At 39.7% G+C, this 24,044-nt stretch overlaps 1 protein-coding gene and 1 non-coding gene across 2 annotated transcripts in view; both read right to left on the bottom strand.

The window, feature by feature from the left end:
* RARB (retinoic acid receptor beta) overlaps positions 1 to 24,044 on the bottom strand; it is a 775,222-nt gene that overhangs the window by 245,840 nt on the left and 505,338 nt on the right. The gene's annotated exons all lie outside the window — the stretch shown is intronic.
* Positions 18,914 to 18,978, bottom strand: LOC117084662. Its single transcript, XR_004437573.1, has one exon. It is a non-coding gene; the product is annotated as a U7 small nuclear RNA (small nuclear RNA).

The raw sequence follows: 24,044 nt of genomic DNA, 5'->3' as shown, positions 1-24,044 counted from the left end.
TTCCAGACAGGAAAAACATACCATCAGAGTACACACAATCATAACCTGATTTAGCATCCTATAAAACCACCGTCTCCTCAAGGATTTTCCTGATTACTGTCTTCAGAAGCATGACGAAGTTACAGGGGATTTTTCTGATTATTGAATACAAAAGCATGAGAAAGTTCCATGAGTCACATTATAGACTTCTCGAACTTGAAGTTTACCACCAGGCAGTGTGGAGGGTTACATTTTTGTAACTGCTACATGACAGTTCTGGGAAAGGAATCTATGTTAGTCTTAAGAAATCGCATTCTCTAAGTGGACCAGAATCTTTCAATCCAGTACCCTTAACTATTTCTGGTGGGGGTGGAGGATTTGGGGTGGAAAGGAACTGGGAGAGGGTCTTGAATCCCACAAAAACTATGAATGTACTGCCCCAGAAAAATGCATGAACATATAGTCATAATATGCTGCACTTCATTTTATGGGATTTGCAAACCTCTTCCTCTCTCTCCTTAGAAAGCATCTTATATATTCAGGCCCTAAAAGAATTCCATAGACAGCTTAAGATGATAGTATAGAACCACTTGAAGGCTGGGTTTATTGTTAGAACTGGATCAAAGACCACTGGGCCTATTTTTAGGAACTGTCTGGCCTCACCATAATTATCTGGCCCAAGAAGAAAATTTAGGGTTAAGAAGTATGGAAGTATCTGTCAATCATGGGCACCTTCAACGTTAAGAGTTATCAGAATTTTGGTTTTAATTACTTTATTTCTTCAAACATTACTGAATCCACTTTGGGGTAAGACAAAAAAAAATCTCAGCAGCAGTTTTCCCACAAAAGATATCAATCTTACGGTTAATTTTAACAAGGGAAAAAATTACCTGTGAAAACTCACTGGAATCAGATAAGACAGGAAAAAAATAAGAACGTCACAGGAATCTATACTGATACTGCCAAGCACAGAAAACAAATCTAAATCGTCCAGTGTAATGTTTGTCATTGATTTACTCATTCATGATTGATTTATGAATTAATTTAAGCGATTTTCTGCAGAGACCCTACTACGTAGCAGACTCTATAGTATGGTGCTATAAAATTAATTCAGCAGGTTCTGTCCAGGAGCGTCACTACAGTACTGTGAGAATTCAGAGCTGGGTTTTTTGCCTCCTACCATCACCTTAATCACCGCTTGCCATTGAAAGAGGTGGTGAGACAACCAAAGGCCAAATTATGGGAACTCTCTCGTCATGGGTCTAAACTTTAAAGTAAAGGCAGCTGTGTGTTGATGATGAAAACATCTCCAAAAGGCAGGTAGAAACTTCACTTGATTTCTGTATTCTAAGTACTTCACATATTACTTGGCATATAAGAGGTGCACAATTAGTGTTTGCTCAGAAGATGACTTCTCACTTGGTTGTTCAATGACTTCATAATAGGCAGGATAGTCATGATCATTTACATTACACAGATGAGAAAAGCCGAATCTTTGAGAAGTTAAGTGAATGTCCAAGGATAGTCCAGTTCATATGCTGCAGAGTCGCATCTGGAATTCAAGTCTTTTCAGCTCTCAGTTCGATGTTCTTGAACTCAAGAGGGAGGTGGAAAGTAATGACTGATGTTATATATTCCTGAAATGGATGCAGTAAATAATGGAAGAGAAGGTTTGCAAATTTGAATTGAGGTCTGTTCAGAGCTTCCTAAAAATTTTGTCCTGCTGACGTGATATAGGTCCATTTTGAGAAAAATGAGAAAAATAAGCTAATTAGTTAACCAAATCACAAACAGAACGTGAGAAAGAAAAAGACAAAGAAAACATCAAGTTTCTTACAAATTGGGGCGGTTAATACTATAAAAATCGCAGAAGCAATGCTAAAAACAGACTTGATTGACAAAGAGGAGGCAAGAAGATAAATAGCAAATGGTTTTAAACTTGTTTCTGGTAGACTTCCATTATCAGAGGCCTCAAGGCTGTTGCCAAACCCAAGAGAATCTGAGATTGGTGTATGGCCATACCACCCTGAAAGTGCCCCATCTCATCTGATCTTGGAAGCTAAGCAGGGTCGGGCCTGGTTAGTACTTGGACAGGAGAGAATCTGAGATTTTTTCCTCTCCTAGTTTTGGAGAGCCAGGGAACAAGTTGATATCAAAAAAGATGGGGATTCAGGTGAAGAGAGAGAGAAAGGAAGCTGAGGTGATGAAAAAGGGAACTGGGTTTACAGTCTTTCATTTAGGTCCCAACATGCCCATGGCCTCACCTTGGTTCACTCTCAGAAGTTCAACTGGGCCACTTCAACGCAGAACTCCAGACTCACTAACTCACAGCTGGTTTTGGGAAAGTGCCTTGGAGCAGTGTATTGCATTGAGGGTGCAAACTCACAGGATATTGTTGGTTTCTTATTTGGACTTAAAACACACTTGATATTCTAGCATCTCTAGGCCTAGGATCTAAAATGGCTCAGAAAACTCTGACAGCTATGGCATCTTTGAAGAACTTGGTTAAGGTTATTATAATCTGAAACACTCACATTAGTGCTCTTAGAGAACACTCTTAGCCAGATGGCCTCCTTGTGCAGCCAGACCGGGCTGAGGCTGCTGTGAGTAGAGGAGCCATACTTCAGTGACACAAGCATGAATAGGGACAAGGAGGGGGATGGAACAAGGGAAAACAAAAAGACATGGAGGAAAATAACCAGAACACAATCCAACAGAAATATTTAAAATGCTTTTTCAAAGCAATTTTTTTAACCTCTTTTGAAAACACACAAGTGTCTTCAGGGCTGGTAAAATGGTTGGAAACCATAGCACTGAGGACCGCTTTGCACAGAGCCAGAATAAATGGATTTCAGAAAAAGACTCCATAAATGATAAGGAATAGACTAGGCATTCAAAGGCGAGGTCCCACAAGTGACAGTTCTAGGTGACCTGTAACCAAATGAGATACAAGCGCATAATATTCATTAAGAAAATCTGATTTTTCTGTGATTGATAAACAATCAAAACAGTGCATGGACAGGAGGATGAGCACAAATGAGGATTCTAACAAATTATGCTGAGTTTTCAAAGGGATGCTATAGAAAAAAAGAAAAAATCTATAGACTAGTAGAAAGCAAACCAGAGAGAAAAAGAGAAGAAAGAAAAAGAAAGAAAGCTAGCCAGCCTGCCCGCCCCTCTCCATCAAGTGAAAGACAGAATATAATGAAAAACTATCTGGTTAAGCCTCTTTTTAGGAATGAATAGCTAATGTTCACAAACCAGTCTTAGCAAGGATGAGGATATCCAAGTTTTAATTGGAAATAATACAGCATTGCCCCAGATGCTTGTTCCTTAAAACTAAGGCATTAGATAAAGCCAGGTTCATGTTTCTCCCACCTCTGTTTGGAAATGGGAGCACAAAGCCTAACTGGCCAAATAAAGGAACTGGAGGTTCTACAGAAAAACCCTCCAACCCCATGATTGATTTCCATTGACACCTCCGAACAATGACACCATGGAAACTGGCAGAGGGTACACCCCATATGCAACAAAGGGACATGCAGCCCAGGCTCTATAGAGAGAGACAAACCTTAGCCATAAACCCTGCATCACAGCAACTTATTTTGAAGTTGTCATGTCTGCATATTCTCATATGCAGATTTTCAGTTATGAAATGTATATACTCATTCATTCAATAAATATTTATGCAGGGCTTTCTGTGTGCCAGGCATTCTCGGTGCTGGGCATCCAGCAGAGAGCAAAAGAGACCGAACGTCTTCCCCTGGGAGTTTTACATTTGACTGGAGGGAAACAGACAATAACCAAGTAAACAACTACTTAATAAAGCATGAGGCAGTGGTGAGTGCTATGAAGAAAAAAGGAGGCAGGATAAGGGGAGATAAAGTAACTAGCAGAGTGTTTGGGCAGCAAGTTAACAGAGATGCCTGTTCAGCAGACACATGTCCTTGCACTCTGACAATTCTCTCTCAACTAAAGTCAAAGCCACTATTCCCTCTTTGGGAAGCACTATTGTTCATCCTGAGATTAACAACCTGCCTCTGTTTATGCTGAGCTGGCCTGATTGTGGTATGGAATGCAAAGAGCTCTGAAACAGCAGGGAGTGGAAAATCCAGCATCATCATGACTGTGGTAGGCTGTTGCTTTGGTGGGCTCCAAAGACCCACACTTGCTGCTGTCCATGCCTCTGTGTCTACTCTCTCCTTGAGTTTGGGCTGGCTTTGTGACTCATTTTAAGCAACAGAATGTAATGCAAAGAATGATGGGCCAGTTCCAAGCTTAAGCCTACAGAAGGTCTGGTAGTTTCTGCTTTTGCATGCTGGGTAGAGGCACCTTGTAGAAGCCCTACTACCCCGAGACCAAACTGCTGTGAGAAGCCCAAGCTAGTCATGTGGTGAGACCACAGAAGAGGAAAACCAAGGTCCCAGCCAACAGCTCCAGTACCAACTTGTCAATCAAAGTGAGTGGATCCCATTTGGAAATAGATTGTTCTGGCTTAGCTGAGCCACCCTAGCTGACCCTACACAGAGCAGAGTCCTACCAAGAATGGTGCAAATTGTAGACTCATGAGCAAAGAAACAGAAGGATTGTTTTAAGCCACTGAATGTTGGGATAGTTCTGTTACTCAGCAATAATTATTGAAAAAAAAAAAGACTTTCAAATTCAAAATTAAAAGACACAAAACACATAGAACTTTTAAATGTACACCTTTGGTTTAAAATTTTTGTTTGTTTAGAATTTTTTGGTTGGCCGTCTGTGTTTCTGGTTGTAAAATATCTCATTTGAGGACATGAATTGCTGGATCTCAAACACAGGAAAATTACGTTCTGATTTAAGGCTTAAAAGTAGAGATGCCTGGATTAGGAGGACAATATGATTCTGCTGACCTATTCATCTTACACGGGCCAAACTTATGTCCTGCCATAATTCTGTAAGTAGGAAGCTGAACTAGAATTGACCTCAGTTAGCATTTCCCCATGCAAGCGACAATACCCACCCTGGAATTCCTGACAACACTATCAACCTGATACAGCAGCCGCATGCTGGCCGTCCTCGAAAAGTGCTGGCAGCAAAGTCTTGTTCAAACAGACGGACAAATCTGCCTAGTTTTATGCAAAGGAAAAGGAAAAGCAAAGCAATTAATTCACCCTGGGGAAACATGCTGAGGGCATGAATTTACCAGGTAGTGCAAGTCACTGTCAGTTGCATTCACAAAGAGGATGCGCCATCCTTCCCCTGTCCTCTAGACCCTTTCCGCCTTCACTGGGGGAAGGGTAATAGATAGTGTGGAGTGGGTGGAAGGGAAATGTAGGACATGAATGGGTAATATAAACTGGAATATAAAGGGAACATTACTCCTTGATGGCACTGATCCTGACGAGATTTGTATTATACACACACCAAAGTTCTAGGGGAGGATGCAACCCGGGGAGTCTTCAAGATGCTCTGCTGCAGTGTTTCTGAAAGTGTGGTCCCTAAGTCCAGCAGCATGCGATTCATCTGCAAACTCGTTAGAAATGCAAATTCTTGAGTCCTACCCCAGATGGACTTAATCAGAAACTGTGGGAGTCACAAACCCTCCAGTTGGCTTGGATGCATACCCAAGTTTGGGAACCACTAAACGTGTTGAAATTCAGGGAGAAAAGTTAGAGCTTCGATTCTGAATTTTTAGAAAAAGCATTAAGATTTACCAACACTTAAATTTACTAACATTTAACATTGACTCTCCTGTTCTTATCTGCTCTGTCAGTTGTGGGTCATGTGTCACGTGCAATTTCCACAACCCAAAGGACTTGCAATTATTATCCCTACTTGTTCACTCACTTTCAGCTTGCAGTATTTTTTATGTATTCCCACTGGTGGATTTACAAATTATATTACCTACTTTTAATTTCACTAACTTGTCTCAAGTGGCCAAGTGGCTTGATGCCTGCAAAGAAGCCATCAAGCCTAAGCAAATAAGAAATGGGCAGAGCTGACACTTTTTTTTTTTTTTTTTTTTTTTTTTTTTTTTTTTTTTGAGGTGGAGTCTTGCTCTGTCGCCCGGACTGGAGTGCAGTGGCCAGATCTCAGCTCACTGCAAGCTCCGCCTCCGGGTTTACGCCATTCTCCTGCCTCAGCCTCCCGAGTAGCTGGGACTACAGGCGCCCGCCACCTCGCCCGGCTAGTTTTTTGTATTTTTAGTAGAGACGGGGTTTCACCGTGTAGACCAGGATGGTCTCGATCTCCTGACCTCGTGATCCACCCGTCTCGGCCTCCCAAAGTGCTGGGATTACAGGCTTGAGCCACCGCGCCCGGCCCTGACACTTTTATAATGTCTTCCGAATCACACCACTACAATGCTCCCTCTATAATTATTATTGAAAATATTTTAGTGAGTACCAAAATAAATTTTTATTTAAGATAATAAAATTTAAAATATCTAAGAGATTATTTCATTTTATCTTTTAGTTTTATATATCTGTTTTTATATAGTTTAAAAGAAACCTGAGGCTTAGGAGGAAACTGAGGTTCAGAGGGGTTACCCAAATTTATCAAAAGTTTAAGGCCAAGATTTAAACTCTGGAACATCTGTTGGATCTCACAGCCTGTTGCTATCAGCTGTGTGGTGTATTAGCCCATGAAGCCTACGAAGATCATTATGGAAGATATAGCTTGGCCACACAAGACTGGAACAGGTGGAAAATGTGCATTAATCAGTAAGTTTGCAATGATTCTGGGAAGACAGGGCCAGTATTGCCCTCAAGGAATCCAGACTAATTGGAAGCAGTAAGACCAGATCAGATAAACTTTCCTGAGTAGAGTCTTCTGTGATATTACCAGTGCTGTATGTACTCCTGCAATATCACCCGTGCTAGAAGTGCTCTGCCGTTATCACCAGTGCTGGGATTTGCTATGTGTCCTGCAGGCAATGATGAACATGTGTGAATGATTGGAGTTGTCATTGCATTCACTCTTCCACCTATCACATTGATTCCCTTTTTCATAAAATACAAATCCTGAAAACTGGCATGGATTTAAATAGCATGAGCTTTCAGGCCGTTTGCTGATTTTACAAAATGTCTAAACCTGAAGTTTCTGTTACCATGATACTTTTCCGTGCATTTCAGCTGCTAACTTGGGCTCCTTTGACACTGTGTTTGGAAAAAGAAGTTTGCACAAAGTGAACTTTATAAGAAAGCAATAATAAATAAAATAGAGAAAACTTCATTTAAAAATCTAAGGGTGCCTAAAGGCAATGTTGTTATATATGGTTGATAATTTTTGGAGAAGATTATCATCAAATACAGCTTTTAGATGAGTGTCAATGGCTACCTTCAGATGGAATATACCACAGCTCAGGATTGCCAGCTCTACCTTGTCATAGGCTTGAGCTGCTCAAGCCCACCATGAAGGCTGGAAAGCCTCATCCACTTTTCACTTACGTTACTGAATTTGCATTCCACATTGTGTCATTTCAGAACTCCCTTACACTTTAGTAATTTCATCAGATCCAACCAGCATGAAACCAGCCAGCCAGCCAGCCCTGGACATATCGAATTGTTCAATTTCTTAGAGTCTGCATGTGGACAGCTAAACCTTGCTGGGGGAAAATCCATGGTGTCAGTTTTACCAGCTGGTAATCTGGTATATTTTCCTGGTCAGTCTGCTCCTTCATTCTCAACCACCACAATTTTAAAGTTTCCCTCTTCTGAAACCTGTATTCCCAATGCTTTCTCTTCACAACACTCATTAGAGTTTGTATACCTACATGGAAGACTACTCACAAACGATCCTCTTACTAACTTGACTACAGCCCATCAGGGCAGAGCTGGTATCAATTTTGCTCACCAGAGCCTCCTTTTGGGGGCCTGGCACAGGGTAGATTCCCCAATAAGCATTGAGGGTTTGCTGTTTGATGCGAGATGAGTAGCTGCTTTTAAACCTTGACCCTTGGGCCATGTCCCCCTCCCAACTGCCAGCAAGTCTTGTAGGGGGCCTCAAACAGCCTTGTCCAAACAGCTATGTCCAAACATCCTGTGTTGACGGAGGTAGCAATCAGTCACTTAGAGCTTCCTGATCAATTGGTGAGAGACAATCCGGGCACATTCTGCAGTGGCTGCAGAGTTTAAGTGATGTCCCACATCAGCCACGGGATGAAGTTTCTAAGGGCAAAATTGCCAGGGACTGGTGAGCTCATCTGAGACATACAGGAAACAGGGAGTAGCGATAGAAAGCAATAAATTAGATAAAAATGCTAATTTGTTTAGCCATCAATTTTTAATCATTTGACCACCTAATTAATTAATTAGTTTTGTTTGGACTGTAGTTCCTTCCTGAAAGCATTTGAGGCTGATGACTATAAAAGACACAAATACAATAACCCTAAAGGTTATTAAAAATAAGTCAGGAGAAATGTTGGCTTTCACTTTACTCCCTGTCTCAAGAAAATTCAGGCAACCCAGCTAAAGGATGTTGACCCTGGGGATGCTCTAATAAGATCCAGATTAAGGAAATGACAGAAAGAATTTAGAGACATGGAGAGATCAAAAATAAACAGAAAAGGTATGGAAGTTGCATCTGAATAAGGACAAGACTGAGAGACTACATGCAGAGAGGCCTCAGCTGTCCTTGCTTTGGCCATCCTAGACCACAGTGTTCACAACTCACCCACCACAGATGTATGAGTGAACCCAGCAGAGATCGATCAGCCGCAGCCCAGGTCAGAAGAACTACTCATTGGAGCCAGCCCCAAACTGCAGACTTTGTAGAATCATGAACTAAAGTAAATGGTGGTTTCAACATTTTTTCCCTTTCTTTTTTAAAATTAACATGTGATAATTATACATATTTAGTGGTGGCTATTTTAAGCAATGAATTTTGGAAGTGTTTCTTAGATAGCAAAAATTAACAGATACAGTTCATTTCATGCACAATCACTCTCTGAGAAACTTATTTACTTCAATCTTCAGCTTTACAGGATTAACAATATCTTTTTAGCTTTTCCTAAATCCATTTAAATTTAGTCCTTTGATAAATTTCTTTCTCTTTTTCTTTTTTTGTGAGATGGAGTTTCACTCTGCCGCCCAGGCTGGAGTACAGTGGCACGATCTCGGCTCACTGTAACCTCCACCTCCCGGGTTCAAGCAATTCTCCTGCCTCAGCCTCCTGAGTAGCTGGGACTATAGGCGTGCACCATCATGCCTGGCTAATTTTTGTATTTTTAGTAGAGGTGGGGTTTCACCATATTGGTCAGGCTGGTATCTAACTCTTGATCTCGTGATCCACTCACCTCAGCCTCCCAAAGGGCTGGGATTATGGGCCTGAGCCACTGTGCCCAGCCAGATGAATTTCTTATAGTTTAACTCCATTTGCCAATATTATGATTATTGGGCACAACGGCCCAAGAGGAAAAATAAAGCGCTATGAATTTCTGCTCAGCAGCCTCAGTTGCTTCTTTTTCTTTTTTTTTTTTCTTTTTTTATTTTTTATTATACTTTAAGTTCTAGGGTACATGTGCATAACGTTTATATCATGTATAACTCCCCAATGCAATCCCTCCCTCCTCCCCCCTCCCCATGATAGGCCCCAGTGTGTGATGTTCCCCTTCCCGAGTCCAAGTGATCTCATTGTTCAGTTCCCACCTATGAGTGAGAACATGCGGTGTTTGGTTTTCTCTTCTTGTGCTTCTTTTTCATGGAAAACAAAACAAAACAAAACAAACAAAAAAACCCAAACCAAAAAACCTCTAGAGGTTACGTTTGACTCTTACAGCACTGAACTCAGCTTTTGTGAGTTCAGTTTATTTAGGCTTTTTATTAGGCTTGGGGACGGGCTGGCGGTAGTATTAATACTATTGAGTTTGGGTTGAGAACACTTTTTCTCTTTAGGATCCTGAGTCAGGGGTTGACCTAGAAAATCAACACCCACAGATATTTTCTACGAGGCGGTAAATCAAGCAATCCAAATTTCAGCACGTCTGCTCTCTCATTTTAAGACAGTCTTTGTAAACCAAACAAATAAGCATAAAGAGAAAAAAGAAAATGCTTAAGACCATAAATGTATACTTTAACTTACAAATACAAACATGCCAAATACTTTTCAGGAACCATGCATGAGAATGACAATTTAAGCTTAAGTCCTAAAAGCTTTCCACTCTCTCTAGCTCCCACATGTGTATAAAAGGTTTAAATGAACAAGAAAAACATGCTGGGATTAGGATTTGATTCCAAAAAGCTTTTATAGTCATATAGAATGACCAGGAGTTACACTAGCTTCAAAAGACACACCAAACAAAAACTGATTTATATCAAATAGTATTAATACTTGATGGACCAAAGTTGTTTTCACAAAGTATTTCCAAAATGAGGAGCTTGCCAAGCTGTGCCAATGTTCATAGCTCCAGGGGTCCTATCTTGGAACTTTCAAATTCAGTCAAAAGGAAAAAACATGTGTTTGTGTATCTGAACTTTAAAATCTGTCAACGAAGACCAAACTCAGCACTTCTGAAACATGAATTGGAGGCCCGTTCCTGACCTGACTCAATTTCCTACTTTGACACAATGATCATTAGGCATATCGCACTAGAGTGTGGCAGATGCATTTTGATAAGTTATTTTGTCAATTAGCTCAACCACTTACCAATCTCTCAGGCATAAACACTACTTAGAAATTAACTGCTCTTAATTTGTTAGTATGAAAACTTGCCTAAGATTCTCAGGGACCTCAGACAAAAATTAATGAACATAACTTTTTTAAAAAACAAAGCACCACATTTTTTCATACATATGATTTGACTATCTTCTTGAAATAACTCAAAAGTTCTCCAGCAACTTAGCTTGTAACTCATTTCAAATAAGATTGCATGAAAGAAGAAATGAAGGCATTATATGCCCCATCACCCCTGAGGCAATTAGTTTAGAGCAGTGATACAAATCATTTAAAGAACGTTTCTGGAGTACATTGCCAGGCTCCTGATCCTTAGCCTAACGCTTCTGCCAATGTAAATTCTTTGGTCTCCATGCTATGCTACTCATTTAGAGACCATGATGGCAGGCATCAAACTACACTTTCCTATCATAACTTCTGGGTCTTTTTGTCTGCTTGAATTTCCCTTTTTCTGAGCTGCCATCCTTTTTCCTTTTAGTTCCTTCTTCACCAACGCCCTTGTATTTTCCTCATAAGCCTTATGATCGAAAACAGCAGTTTCCAAACTTTGCCACACCTGAACACATATTATATAATCATTCCCTGATCTGTTGTCCTGGAATCCTTTTGGGGTTACATAGTTAAATAGGGACTTGAAGAGTAACAAACCATATACTTCTTAGAAAGATACAACATACATTAGTGTATCAAAGACTGTAACTTTTTAATCCAGTATTGCTCAAATTAAATAATTTATTTATTTTAAGGAACTGGGTTCCATGGAATATAAATTTGGGAAAATTTTCTTTTCCAATTTTTATTTTCTGGAAAAACGTTTTTTTTTTCTCAAGGATTTTGGCTAACTCAGGGCTTCATGTTCTATTCAAAATATAGGAAGTACTGCTTGTAAAAAAAAAAAAAAAAAAAAAAACAGAAGTGAAGGAAAGAAATGAAATGAATCTCCTCCAGACTTTAATTACATCTCTTCTTTTTTACAACTATGCACTCTAAGACAAAGGGGGAGAAAATTGTGTTTAATCTGAAAATATTGACTGATGTTATGGTCTAGGCATGGCACTCTTCCTGGACCAGAGAAACTGAGAGCAAGAAGACATGGTTCTTACCTCCAAGATTCTCATAGCCTAGAGTAGAAGAGCAGAGAGAAGAGCAGAAGATGGTAGAAGTGCTTTGAAGCCTGTATCCACAAGAGTTTGTAGAGTAGCCACTTTGTGTTCAGGTCTTTTCCTCCGTGCAGAACCTTAAAAACTGCATCTAAAATCCTCATATTCTAACTACCGCCTCAGCACTACACATACACACACACACACACACACACACACACACACACACAAGGTACTTGCAATATGTAAACAGGAAATCAGCTACACTGTATTATGAATACTTTTCCCTCCCCCTCTTAAACCATGAGCTCTGGCATCTCTTTTTCTGAGACTCACCACAAAGCAGCACTGGGCTCCATCACAAATCTTTCAGGGTTACAACCTCTACTACTTTAGATCCTTCTTATTTTCTTTCTACTTCAGATGAGATTAAGCCCAGGCCAAGCTGTGCTACCTACCATCTCTGTTTCTGCTTTTGCATCATTAAGAAGACCATGAAAAAAGATAAGCTACCACGGCAGAGAAATGTATCATCAGGTAGGGCTGCATTCAGCTGCAGGTAAGAGAAAACCTAATTACAGTGGCTTAAATAGAGGTGGGTTATACTTTCCTCATTTAATAATTACTGCAGGCATAGGCAGTTTGCTGATACTGGGTCCAACCAGGAGAAAGAAAAAGAAGGTTGGTACTTGTTTTGCCTCTCCCTTTTAACAGAAAAGCAAAAGCTTTCCCAGAAATCCTGTCTCAGCAGATCTGCTTTTTATCCTGTTGACCAGAATGGTGTCACACGGCTGTAAGAGAGAATGGGAAAGTGAGCCTGAATGGCTGTCCTAGCAGCCGATGAAGATTCTTTGCCACAAGATCCATCCTGGTTCAACTCCCAGAGATTTTTTTGAAAGGGTTGGCATCCAAGTTCCTTTAGTGATAAAGAACTAAAGTGCTGAAATACTGCAATAAATCTATACATTAAAAATGTTATAGAGTTTATTAGTTCTATGTTCCCTTCATACTGTGACTGAACTCATTAGTTTCTTGAACTGAAATGGAGAAATCCAAGATCACTGGTCAAACTTCAGGTGATTCCTGAAACTGCAGCTCTGCTTAACAACTTGAGTATCTCTTTTTCTTATTTTTCCATATTAGTTGTTTCTTGATTCATTCATTCATTCAATAAATATTTATTGAGGATCTACTATGTGCCAGGCATCATGATAGATGCTACAATACAATGGAGAACAAGATACATACATTTCTTCTTCTATGAAGTGTTGTTTTAGTGGAAGAGACAGATACAATGTATTTAATTATAATTGTGATACATGCTATGTAGGGTAAGTACAAAGTAAAATGAGGATATTACAGGAAATTAGTGTAGTTTGAGGTGTATCAGGAAAAGCTTTCACAGGGCTCAATGAAACCAGGGCCTGTATGCTTCAGCGCTTTTGACATTTTGGGTCAGATAATTCTTTGTTATGGGGGGCTGTCTTGCCCCCCCATGGGAGGTTTAGTGGCATCCCTTGACCTCTACTCACTAGACGCCAGTGGCTTTCCGTTCCAGTTGTGACAACCAAAAGGAGTTCTAAACATTGTCAAATATCCCTGGGGGCAAAATTACCCCCAGATGAGAACCACTGATTTAAATAAAGACTTGGAAGATGAATAGGAGAGTCAGTCACACCACAGAGAGAAGTCATCCGTTCCTGTCCATGTTTCACCCCAATCCTTCCTTTGGTAAACTTTTAAGCCCTCTTGCTTTATTCAAAGAGCATTGAAACTTCTTCTAGGAAGTCTCTGCTGAAGACAAAATAGGTGGCAAATTCCCTCTGGCTCTCACCCTGAATAAACCATGAGTTCCACAACTTTTTTTCTACTCAGTATTTCTCAGTGTCTGGAAATACAGATAACGCTATTTCACTTTTTCACAGATGGAAGATGTCCTTGATGATCTTATGTATATTCACCTATGTTTCCAGACTTCATGAACAGCCTCTGTACTTCTTTCTTTCTTTTGAGCACTCCAGAGACAAGTATCAAAGGTCTGCTTCATGCCAGGCACGGTCCTAGATGCTACAGTTTAAATACGAGTAAGAGAAGACTTTTGGTCTCCAAAAACTCACTGTCTTGCTTCACTCAGGTACAACATGCAGGAAGCTGTAGAGGCAAAGTTGAGTGTTCAATTCATTATGTTCTGCTGGCTGCATGTCTTTTCCAATAAACACAGACTGAGAGGCAAAGACAAAGCCTATTTAGCTCACAATTCCGCACCTGTGAGGTTATGCAGAGAATATCTGCAGAAGATTTGATTGATAATTCTGATATAAAATGATTAATGAGAATGATTCTGTACTCACTCAGATAACCTCACCTGGAGTGGCAATTCTACTCGGCTTGATTCCTCATAATTATTTGCTGAATAAATTGAGACTTGAATTTCATTTGCTTCAAGCTCTGTCAATAGCTTCTCCAAAGCGAGATCCTTCCTAAAATTCCTTGCCAGGCTTTGACCTACTTCCTTCTTATTCCTTCTCCCCTAGACAGAGCTTCCCCCTAAAATCTCTCTTGTTTATCACCTGTCTAGCCAAATCAACTGCCAAGGACAGGAATGCTGAAGTGAGGCAAAGTATTTATTTCCTGCTTTGTAGAGCCAGATACTTTAAGTGGAGAAAAAAAGTCCTCACTTGCTTCTAAGTAATGTTTTGTTTTGGTCAGAGCCACACATTAATTCACATGTCCAGGCTGCTTGTAAAATAAAACCAGAGGCATAAGAACTGATAAGAACATGCATTCCTATTTCCTTTCTCTACAAAAGAAAGCCTGATGGTGGTGGCTCATCACTTGTGAACACTGGGCTTAAAATTTTAAAGAAAGCAGGGCTTAGCATAGAGAGATGGTTCTATCCAGTACTCAAATAAATGGCAAATTGAACTTACATTCTGTGGAGGCAGAAGCAACTCACTAGGGAAGCTTCCTACAGAAACAAAAATTACTAAAACAACATGACGAGGTAAGTACAGTAGTACAATAAAGTCACCTATTTTTCTTCCATTAGTCTTTAGAGTCCTTTATAGTCAGCCCAGTGTAGTGACTGATCAGCACCAAAACTCCTCATTCTTCTTGAGAGGGAGAAACATGTCAGCAGGTCTCTGCATTTTACTATCACTGATGTCCATCCCACCTGTTCTCTTTCTCTTTACATGCTGTGTACCAACAGCTAGGTCTTCTTTTTCATATGTCCATGCCAGGGCCTTTAAACCAATTCAGGACCTTCTGCATGGCTCAAACTTGGGACAGCTCCACAGTAGGCCTCTTATTTATTTTTTAGAAATTGTCTAAATTGCAACATAAAAACTGCAGTCAGTTATGCAAGTTTTATGTAGTTTTGTGGAACCTGTTGAGGATGATCTTTTCCCAGAAAATGAATAGGTTTCCAAGCATTGTAGTATATGTGATTAATTGAGCCCAGTCTTCAGACTTTCTCTGGAGGTGCAATGCTATGGCTCCTGGGAATGTAATACAGTTGACTCTTAACATCCAAACTATGGCTATAATACAGGATCCAAGACAGCAAGATCCCTGTGCCTTTGTGGGTGTATGTGTTAAAACCAGAATGTCTTTTTTTGCGGGGGGAAATGCTCTCGAATTAGGCAGAGTGTGATTCAAAAAAAAAAAAAAACAACAAAAAACTTCAGCTGAAGTAAATTTAAAGGAATTTAATTGAGCAACGAACGATTTGCAATTCCAGCAGCCCCCTGAGCCACAGTAGACTCAGAGACTCCTGCGCAGCTACGTGGTGGAAGAAGATTTACGGACAGAAAAAGGAGAGTGACGTTCAGAAAACAGAAGTGAGGTACAGAAAGCGTTGAACTGATTACAGTTCAGTGTTTGCCCTATTTGAACATGGTTCAAACAGCTGACTGTATTTGATTGGCCAAACTCAGTGACGGGCACAAGTGTAGGCTACGGAGTATTTATACTTCCAGTTGTTATAGTTCAGGCCAAGCTTAAAATATGGAAGGAGGCAGCTTTAGGCTAAACTTCATTTAGCAAGTGAGGTTTGTTTTGGTAGGGCAAAGCAATACAATTAGATCCTGGGAGACTTCTCCTTTAAGGGTGTTTCAAAACAATTTAATATTTTCAGATTATGTGACTTCCATTTCTGTTAAGCTAGTCTTGAATTTCTTATGAAGTAATGAACATAGACCTTTCAAGTGCAGGTTTTACTGCTATTACAGTCTCAGGTGAGGTGATAATCAAATATTTATTATATGGAAAGTAGTGGGCACTACTACTCAGAATGGACCTCAACTGTTCTCTCAGAGACCTGGTTTTGAAGGTCCCCTGCTGTGCCAAGAACTAACCTTTGAGTGGTGACTTTGGGAAGGTCTGGTGAAATATGTCCCTGGTGATGAAAGGCTCAGAGTAGTGGCCACTTACCAAGGGCTACACAAATATTTCAGTAATTTAATAACCACTAGAGTTGTATTAGTGCAAACTGATGGATGTCAGCCTTTCCTGGATAAAATTAAATGAATAAAGGAATGAACTTAAACTCTTATGAATAAGCAACACGACCTGAGTCTTCCAGAAATCCACAAAAGCTTGTGCAGATGAGTTTGGTTTGCTGAATCTTTTCTTTTGAACTTCCCTATAGATAAAAGGGAGGTTCCTAGCAGGCTGGCAGCTACCTTTTGGCTAGATGTCAAAGTAACTAGAGAGTGTAAATGATTCCAGCCAAACCATCAATAATTGACAGTGGGTAATTCAGTACATAGACTCCACAACCGCCTATCTACAAAGGTGGCAAAGAGAATGTCTCTCTGTTTCTCTTCACCCATTCAATTTAGACACCAGCCCACCCTTCAATAATGCCACACATTCCAATCATGAAAAACAAATGGTGTGACAATAGCCAGGGGACTTTCAGAGCAGAGCATCCCTTTGGTAAACACAGCCCCTAGATACTATCTCTTGCTCTCCCACGGGACGCCTGCTGCAAAGGAGGCTGAAATGCAACGGATTAGGAAATTAGGGCTTTTATGGTCTAAGTGACCAAAATGTAACTCATGACTTTCAGAAAACTTTTATGTTTTGGTACTTTGCTTAATTCTCTCTCTCTCTCTCTCTGTGTGTGTGTGTGGGCACACACACACACACACACACGCAGGCATACACACGTTTCAATGCTCAATAACGGTGATTTTATTGTGAAACCTATGGTTCAATGAAAGATTTAGTGTTGAATGTTTGTAGAGATAAATTACAATTTTTACATCTAACTGACCCGTGCTTTTGATTATTCTGTCTAGGTAAACTTAGTTCAACTAAATTCATTCATTTATTCATTCAACAAATATTACTGAGTATCTACTCTAAATCACCTACTCTTCTAAGGCTCTGGGGATGTAGACAGGGAAGAGGGCAAACAAGAAACCCACACTCCTGGAATGTACATTCTAGGGCAAAAAAAGTATTTATAATTTCAGGTAACAGTACTGTACAAAAAAATGAAGCAGGGTAAAGGGTTGGAGGTGGCTGAGGGTATCTTAGTGAGGGTGGTCTTGGAAGGCCTTTGTAAGGAGGTGATGTCTGAACAACTAATTGAAAAATATGAGGAGAAGAGGCATGTGAAGATTTGGTGGAAGAACATTCCGGGCAGAGAGAACAATAAAAGCAAAAGCCTTGAGGTGGGAATGATGTCGATGCATTTCAGACACATCAAGAAGTCGACTGTCCCGAGTAGAATGAACGAGGGGGCAAATGTAGAAAGTGAAGCTAAATGTAACTGTTGCTAAAGCCCCGTAAGATGAGGTCTTCTGACAGACTGGGGAAACTTTTCAAATAAATGCTGTAGATTCTCTCTGAATTACTAAGAGCTTCCTCAATTAACGATAATGGTTGTGATTAGGATTCTGAATTGGAGAATCATGTTCATACACAAAATACTTTTTTTATTATTGTTGATACATGGAATATTTCGCCTTGCTCTTCTGTAGTGAATGTATTCTAACTTTTTGTGGGGGTGGGGTTGGGGGTGGGTAAGAAAAAGGATGGTGATAGTGGTTGACATATCCACAGATGAGCAAAATGTACATTTTTTGTTCCTGCCTCTTCTGATTTAGTACATGGCCTCAAATCTCTCACTTTTCAGGGGCATCCCATTCTGATAACATTGAGATCTAATGGAGTTTAGCTCTACTAGAAAGTAGTATCTGTGAGGGCAGGGACTTGTTCATCACTGCATCCATGGTGATTTATAAATAATTATTGAACTCATCCACACACTCTGCCCAGCTTCATTTACTTCCTTGTCCTTTATGTTTCCTCCCTTAAACCTCACCGAGTAGGACCCTGTTCTGAGAGGAGCACAGCAGGACACTCTGGGTCTCCCAAGTGAGCAGTTCTACAGTGTCAATCACTCTCTCATCCTGAACATAATGTGATACAGACCATTTCTTGGAAAAACCCCAATTCTCCTGGTATTGCTTGAGCACATTAACCTTTAGGTAATCGGCACTAAACTTAGAACTTAGGATTAGTTCAGTGGAATTCCAGCTAATGAGAGAGGTGGCCATAAATGTCCAAATGTCATTGTTGAAAATTTGTTTCAAGTATCCTATGTTGTTGGGCAGATAGGAAGGACCATCCCTCCTTGTCCCGCTCCAAAGCTGAAATACTTATAAGCATTTAATATCAAAGAAGAACTGGGCCAGGCAGCTGTATTACAGAGAAGTCTAACATTTGATTTTTGCCCCCAAGAGGTTTAAAATCTACTAAGGAATAATGACAATAATAAGAAGCCATTAAACAAATACTAAATGAATAAAATACATTGTATTACCAAGTACCTTGAACTCTAAAAGCACCTAAAATTATATTAGAAAATAGTAAATACTGAAGTTACTTGTGGAATTAAATCTACTTGTGTTATTTATCTTGAGGCTATTATTTTTAAAACATATATGTCATTCTCATAATAGACTATACATATAAAAGAAAAGGTGTAAGAAAGAAAAACTGCTAAATCTCTGAACCCAGAACGACCTCTCTTAGCATTTTGGTTTATATTCTTCCAGTTGTCTTTATCTTTCTCTTCTTACATAGATAAGATCATATGGAATACATAATTTTATTTCCTTTTTTCCTCTTAAGATCATAGCATGTTTTGAATATTTTTTTCCCTCCCTAGTAGGGGTGTCTTCTGGTGAAAACTAAAAAAACCTACTAGGAAAATTCTAAAAGAACTTTAACACTTGTTATGTATGCTTTAAAAACCTTTGTTTTAGAGGCTGAATAATACTCAAAGAAATGAACGTTTATTAGTGAGACTTTGAAAGTTTATGTATGGCTACACAACTAAAATATTTCTGCATTTAAATGCTTTACATGTTCTCCTGTGTTTTCCTGTGGACTGTTCCCTGGTCACATAGGTGACAAAATATCCGTACAAGAAGAGAATATAGCAGAGATCATAATAGATGAGGTTGTCAGAGGCAGAAACAGAGTTTCCCTGTCTGCACTTGCAGAAAGTAAATGTGAAATTCTGGCAATTTGGTTGGGTTATTTGGTCTCCAGCAGGGCCCCTCTCAGGAAGTGAACTCACAGTGGCCTTTCAGTTGACAGCCAGAAGATGGGGTAAATGCTGTTAGCAGTTACCCTAGGGCAGAAAACTTAAGAGGTGACTGCACAATGGAACTGGGGAAGCCAAGAGAAGGTAATGAGGTGCCAAACCTGGCCTGATATGCACAAGGCAGGAGACAGAAGCCAAGAAAATACACGCCAACATGCCTGGCTTCAGAGGTCTGTCACACAGTGGATTGCTTCTGCAAAGCTTTTCAGTTCATAATCAGTGCCCTGTAACTGACAATTATTTTTATCCAAGAAGTAATTTTCAAAAATCCGTGGGCTCTGCCTTCTAGGCACTTAGGATGGCCTTCTAACACTGTACTTACAAGTTCATGATGTGTGTGTCATTATCTAAAATACAGTGATAACTGCTGCTTATTGAACATTTGGTATGTGCTACATACCAAAGCACTCACTGAATATCCATTCACTCAGTTAAGCCTCCCCACCAAACATATACAGTATGCTTGTGCTATTACCATCCCCATATTATAGCTGAGGAAACAGAAGCAGAGAGAAGTTGCCCAGGGTCAGCCAGCCAGCATGGGTGGGGGCTGGAATTCACACCCCCGCCTAACACCAGAGCCTATGCTCTTGACTCCTCTAACCCCTGTCTCTCCCCTTCCCTAAGTAACCCCAACAGGAAGCCAAATTGTTTCTTATCTCCTCATTCTCCACAACTCATACTGATCTGAAAAAAGAAGGTGACCAACACATGTTAGCTTGAATTGAATCAGCTATGATAAATATTTCTTTTCAATTTTTTTGTCAAAGTAATATACATACATAATTAAAATGGTGCCAAAAGAAATTTAACAATTTAAGAAAATTCCCTACACCCTGAACTCTCATTTTTTCCTTTCCCGTTCCACTGTTTGGAGGCAACCACTTATTTATTTATTTATTTTTTACGTTAATGATTTATTATTATTTTTAAATTATACTTTAAGTTCTAGGGTACATGTGCACAATGTGCAGGTTTGTTACAAATGTTTACATGTGCCATGTTGGTGTGCTGCACCCATTAACTCGTCATTTACATTAGGTGTATCTCCTAATGCTATCCCTCCCCGCTCCCCCCACCCCATGACAGGCCCCAGTGTGTGATGTTCCCCATCCTATGTCCAAGTGTTCTCATTGTTCAGTTCCCACCTATGAGTGAGAACATGTGGTGTTTGGTTTTCTGTCCTTGTGATAGTTTGCTCAGAATGATGGTTTCCAGCTTATTCCATGTCTGTACAAAGGACATGAACTCATCCTTTTTTATGACTGCATAGTATTCCATGGTGTATATGTGCCACATTTTCTTAATCCAGTCTACCATTGATGGGCATTTGGGTTGGTTCCAAGTCTTTGCTATTGCGAACAGTGCCACAACAAATGTACGTGTGCATGTGTCTTTATAGCAGCATGACTTATAATCCTTTGGGTATATACCCAGTAATGGGATGGCTGGGTCAAATGGTATTTCTAGTTCTAGATCCTTGAGGAATCGCCACACTGTCTTCCACAAGGGTTGAATTAGTTTACAGTCCCACCAACAGTGAAAAAGTGTTCCTATTTCTCCACATCCTCTCCAGTACCTGTTGTTTCCTGACTTTTTAATTATCACCATTCTAACTGGTGTGAGATGGTATCTCAATGTGGTTTTGATTTTCATTTCTTTAATGGCCAGTGATGATGAGCAGTTTTTCATGTGTCTCTTGGCTATATGAATGTCTTCTTTTGAGAAGTGTCCATTCATATCCTTTGCCCACTTTTTGATGGGGTTGTTTTTTTCTTGTAAATTTGATTGAGTTCTTTATAGGTTCTGGATATTAGCCCTTTGTCAGATGAGTAGATTGCAAAAATTTTCTCCCATTCTGTAGGTTGCCTGTTCACTCTGATGGTAGTTTCTTTTGCTGTGCAGAAGCTCTTTAGTTTAATTAGATCCAATTTGTCCATTTTGGCTTTTGTTGCCATTACTTTTGGTGTTTTAGACATGAAGTCCTTGCCCATGCCTATGTCCTGAATGGTATTATCCAGGTTTTCTTCTAGGGTTTTTATGGTTTTAGGTCAAACATTTAAGTCTCTAATCCATCTTGAATTAATTTTCGTATAAGGAGTAAGGAAAGGATCCAGTTTCAGCTTTCTATTTATGGTGAGCCAATTTTCCCAGCACCATCTATTAAATAGGGAATCCTTTCCCCCTTTCTTGTTTTTGTCAGGTTTGTCAAAGATCAGATGGCTGTAGATGTGTGGTATTATTTCTGAGGGCTCTATTCTGTTCCATTGGTCTATATATCTGTTTTGGTACCAGTACCGTGCTGTTTTGGTTACTGTAGCCTTGTAGTATAGTTTGAAGTCAGGTAGCATGATGCCTCCAGCTTTGTTCTTTTGGCTTAGGATCATCGTGGCAATGTGGGCTCTTTTTTGATTCCATACGAACTTTAAAGTAGTTTCTTCCAATTCTGTGAAGAAAGTCATTGGTAACTTGATGGGGATGGCATTGAATGTATAAATTATTTTGGGCAGTATGGCCATTTTCATGATATTGATTCTTCCTATCCATGAGCATAGAATGTTCTTCCATTTGTTTATGTCCTCTTTTATTTCACTGAGCAGTGGTTTGTAGTTCTCCTCGAAGAGGTCCTTCACATCCCTTTTAAGTTGGATTCCTAGGTATTTTTTTCTCTTTGCAGCAATTGTGAATGGGAGTTCGCTCATTATTTGTCTGTTTGTCTGTTATTGGTGTATAAGAATGCTTGTGACTTTTGCACATCGATTTTTATCCTGAGACTTTGCTGAAGTTGCTTATCAGCTTAAGGAGATTTTGGGCTGAGATGATGGGGTTTTACTAAATATACAATCATGTCATCTGCAAACAGGGACAATTTGACTTCCTCTTTTCCTAATTGAATACCCTTTATTTCTTTCTGTTGCCTGATTGCCCTACCCAGAACTTCCAATACTATGTTGAATAGGAGTGGTGAGAGAGGGCATCCCTGTCTTGTGCCAGTTTTCAAAGGAATGCTTCCAGTTTTTGCCCATTCAGTATGATATTGGCTGTGGGTTTGTCATAAATAGCTCTATTTTGAGGTATGTTCCATCAATACTGAATTTATGGAGAGTTTTTAGCACGAAGGGCTGTTGAATTTTGTCAAAGGTCTTTTCTGCATCTATTGAGATAATCATGTGGTTTTTGTCTTTGGTTCTATTTATATGCTGGATTACGTTTATTGATTTGTGTAGGTTGAACCAGCCTTGCATCCCAGAGATGAAGCCCACTTGATCATGGTGGATAAGCTTTTTGATGTGCTGCTGGATTCGGTTTGCCAGTATTTTATTGAGGATTTTTGCATCGATGTTCATCAGGGATATTGGTCTAAAATTCTCTTTTTTTGTTGTGTCTCTGCCAGGCTTTGGTATCAGGATGATGTTGACCTCATAAAATGAGTTAGGGAGGATTCCCTCTTTTTCTATTGATTGGAATAGTTTCAAAAGGAATGGTACCAGCTCCTCTTCGTACTTCTGGTAGAATTTGGCTGTGAATCCGTCTGGTCCTGGACTTTTTTTGGGTGGTAGGCTATTAATTATTGCCTCAATTTCATAGCCTGTTATTGGTCTATTCAGGGATTCAACTTCTTCCTGGTTTAGTCTTGGGAGAGTATAAGTGTCCAGGAATGTATCCATTTCTTCTAGATTTTCTAGTTTATTTGCATAGAGATGGTTACAGTATTCTCTGATGGTAGTTTGTATTTCTGCGGGATCAGTGGTGATATCCCCTTTATCAATTTTTATTGCATCTATTTGATTCTTCTCTCTTTTCTTCTTTATTAGTCTTGCTAGAGGTCTATCGATTTTGTTGATCTTTTCAAAAAACCAGCTCCTGGATTGATTTTTTGAAGGGTTTTTTGTGTGTCTCTCCTTCAGTTCTACTCTGATCTTAGTTATTTCTTGCCTTCTGCTAGCTTTTGAATTTGTTTGCTCTTGCTTTTCTAGTTCTTTTAATTGTGATATTAGGGTGTCAATTTTAGATCTTTCCTGCTTTCTCTTGTAGGCATTTAGTGCTATATATTTCCCTTTACACACTGCTTTAAATGTGTCCCAGAGATTCTGGTATGCTGTGTCTTTGTTCTCATTGGTTTCAAAGAACATCTTTATTTCTGCCTTCATTTCATTATGTACCCAGTTGTCATTCAGGAGCAGGTTGTTCAGTTTCTATGTAGTTGAACAGTTTTGAGTGAGTTTCTTAATCTTGAGTTCTAGTTTGATTTCACTGTGGTCTGAGAGACAGTTTGTTATAATTTCTGTTCTTTTACATTTGCTGAGGAGTGCTTTACTTCCAATTATGTGGTCAATTTTGGAATAAGTGCGATGTGGTGCTGAGAAGAATGTCTATTCTGTTGATTTGGGGTGGAGAGTTCTATAGATGTCTATTAGGTCCACTTGGTGCAGAGATGAGTTCAATTCCTGGATATCCTTGTTAACTTTCTGTCTTGTTGATCTGTCTAATGTTGACAGTGGAGTGTTGAAGTCTCCCATTATTATTGTATGGGAGTCTAAGTCTCTTTGTAGGTCTCTAAGGACTTGCTTTATGAATCTGGGTGCTCCTGTATTGGGTGCATATATATTTAGGAGAGTTAGCTCTTCCTGTTGAATTGATCCCTTTACCATTATGTAATGGCCTTCTTTGTCTCTTTTGATCTTTGATGG

This window comes from Trachypithecus francoisi, unplaced genomic scaffold, assembly GCF_009764315.1.
Source record: "Trachypithecus francoisi isolate TF-2019V2 unplaced genomic scaffold, Tfra_2.0 Lachesis_group0, whole genome shotgun sequence".
Lineage (NCBI taxonomy): Eukaryota > Metazoa > Chordata > Mammalia > Primates > Cercopithecidae > Trachypithecus > Trachypithecus francoisi.
Note: the sequence above shows the minus strand (reverse complement) of the source record. Positions and strands in the feature narration are given on the sequence as shown.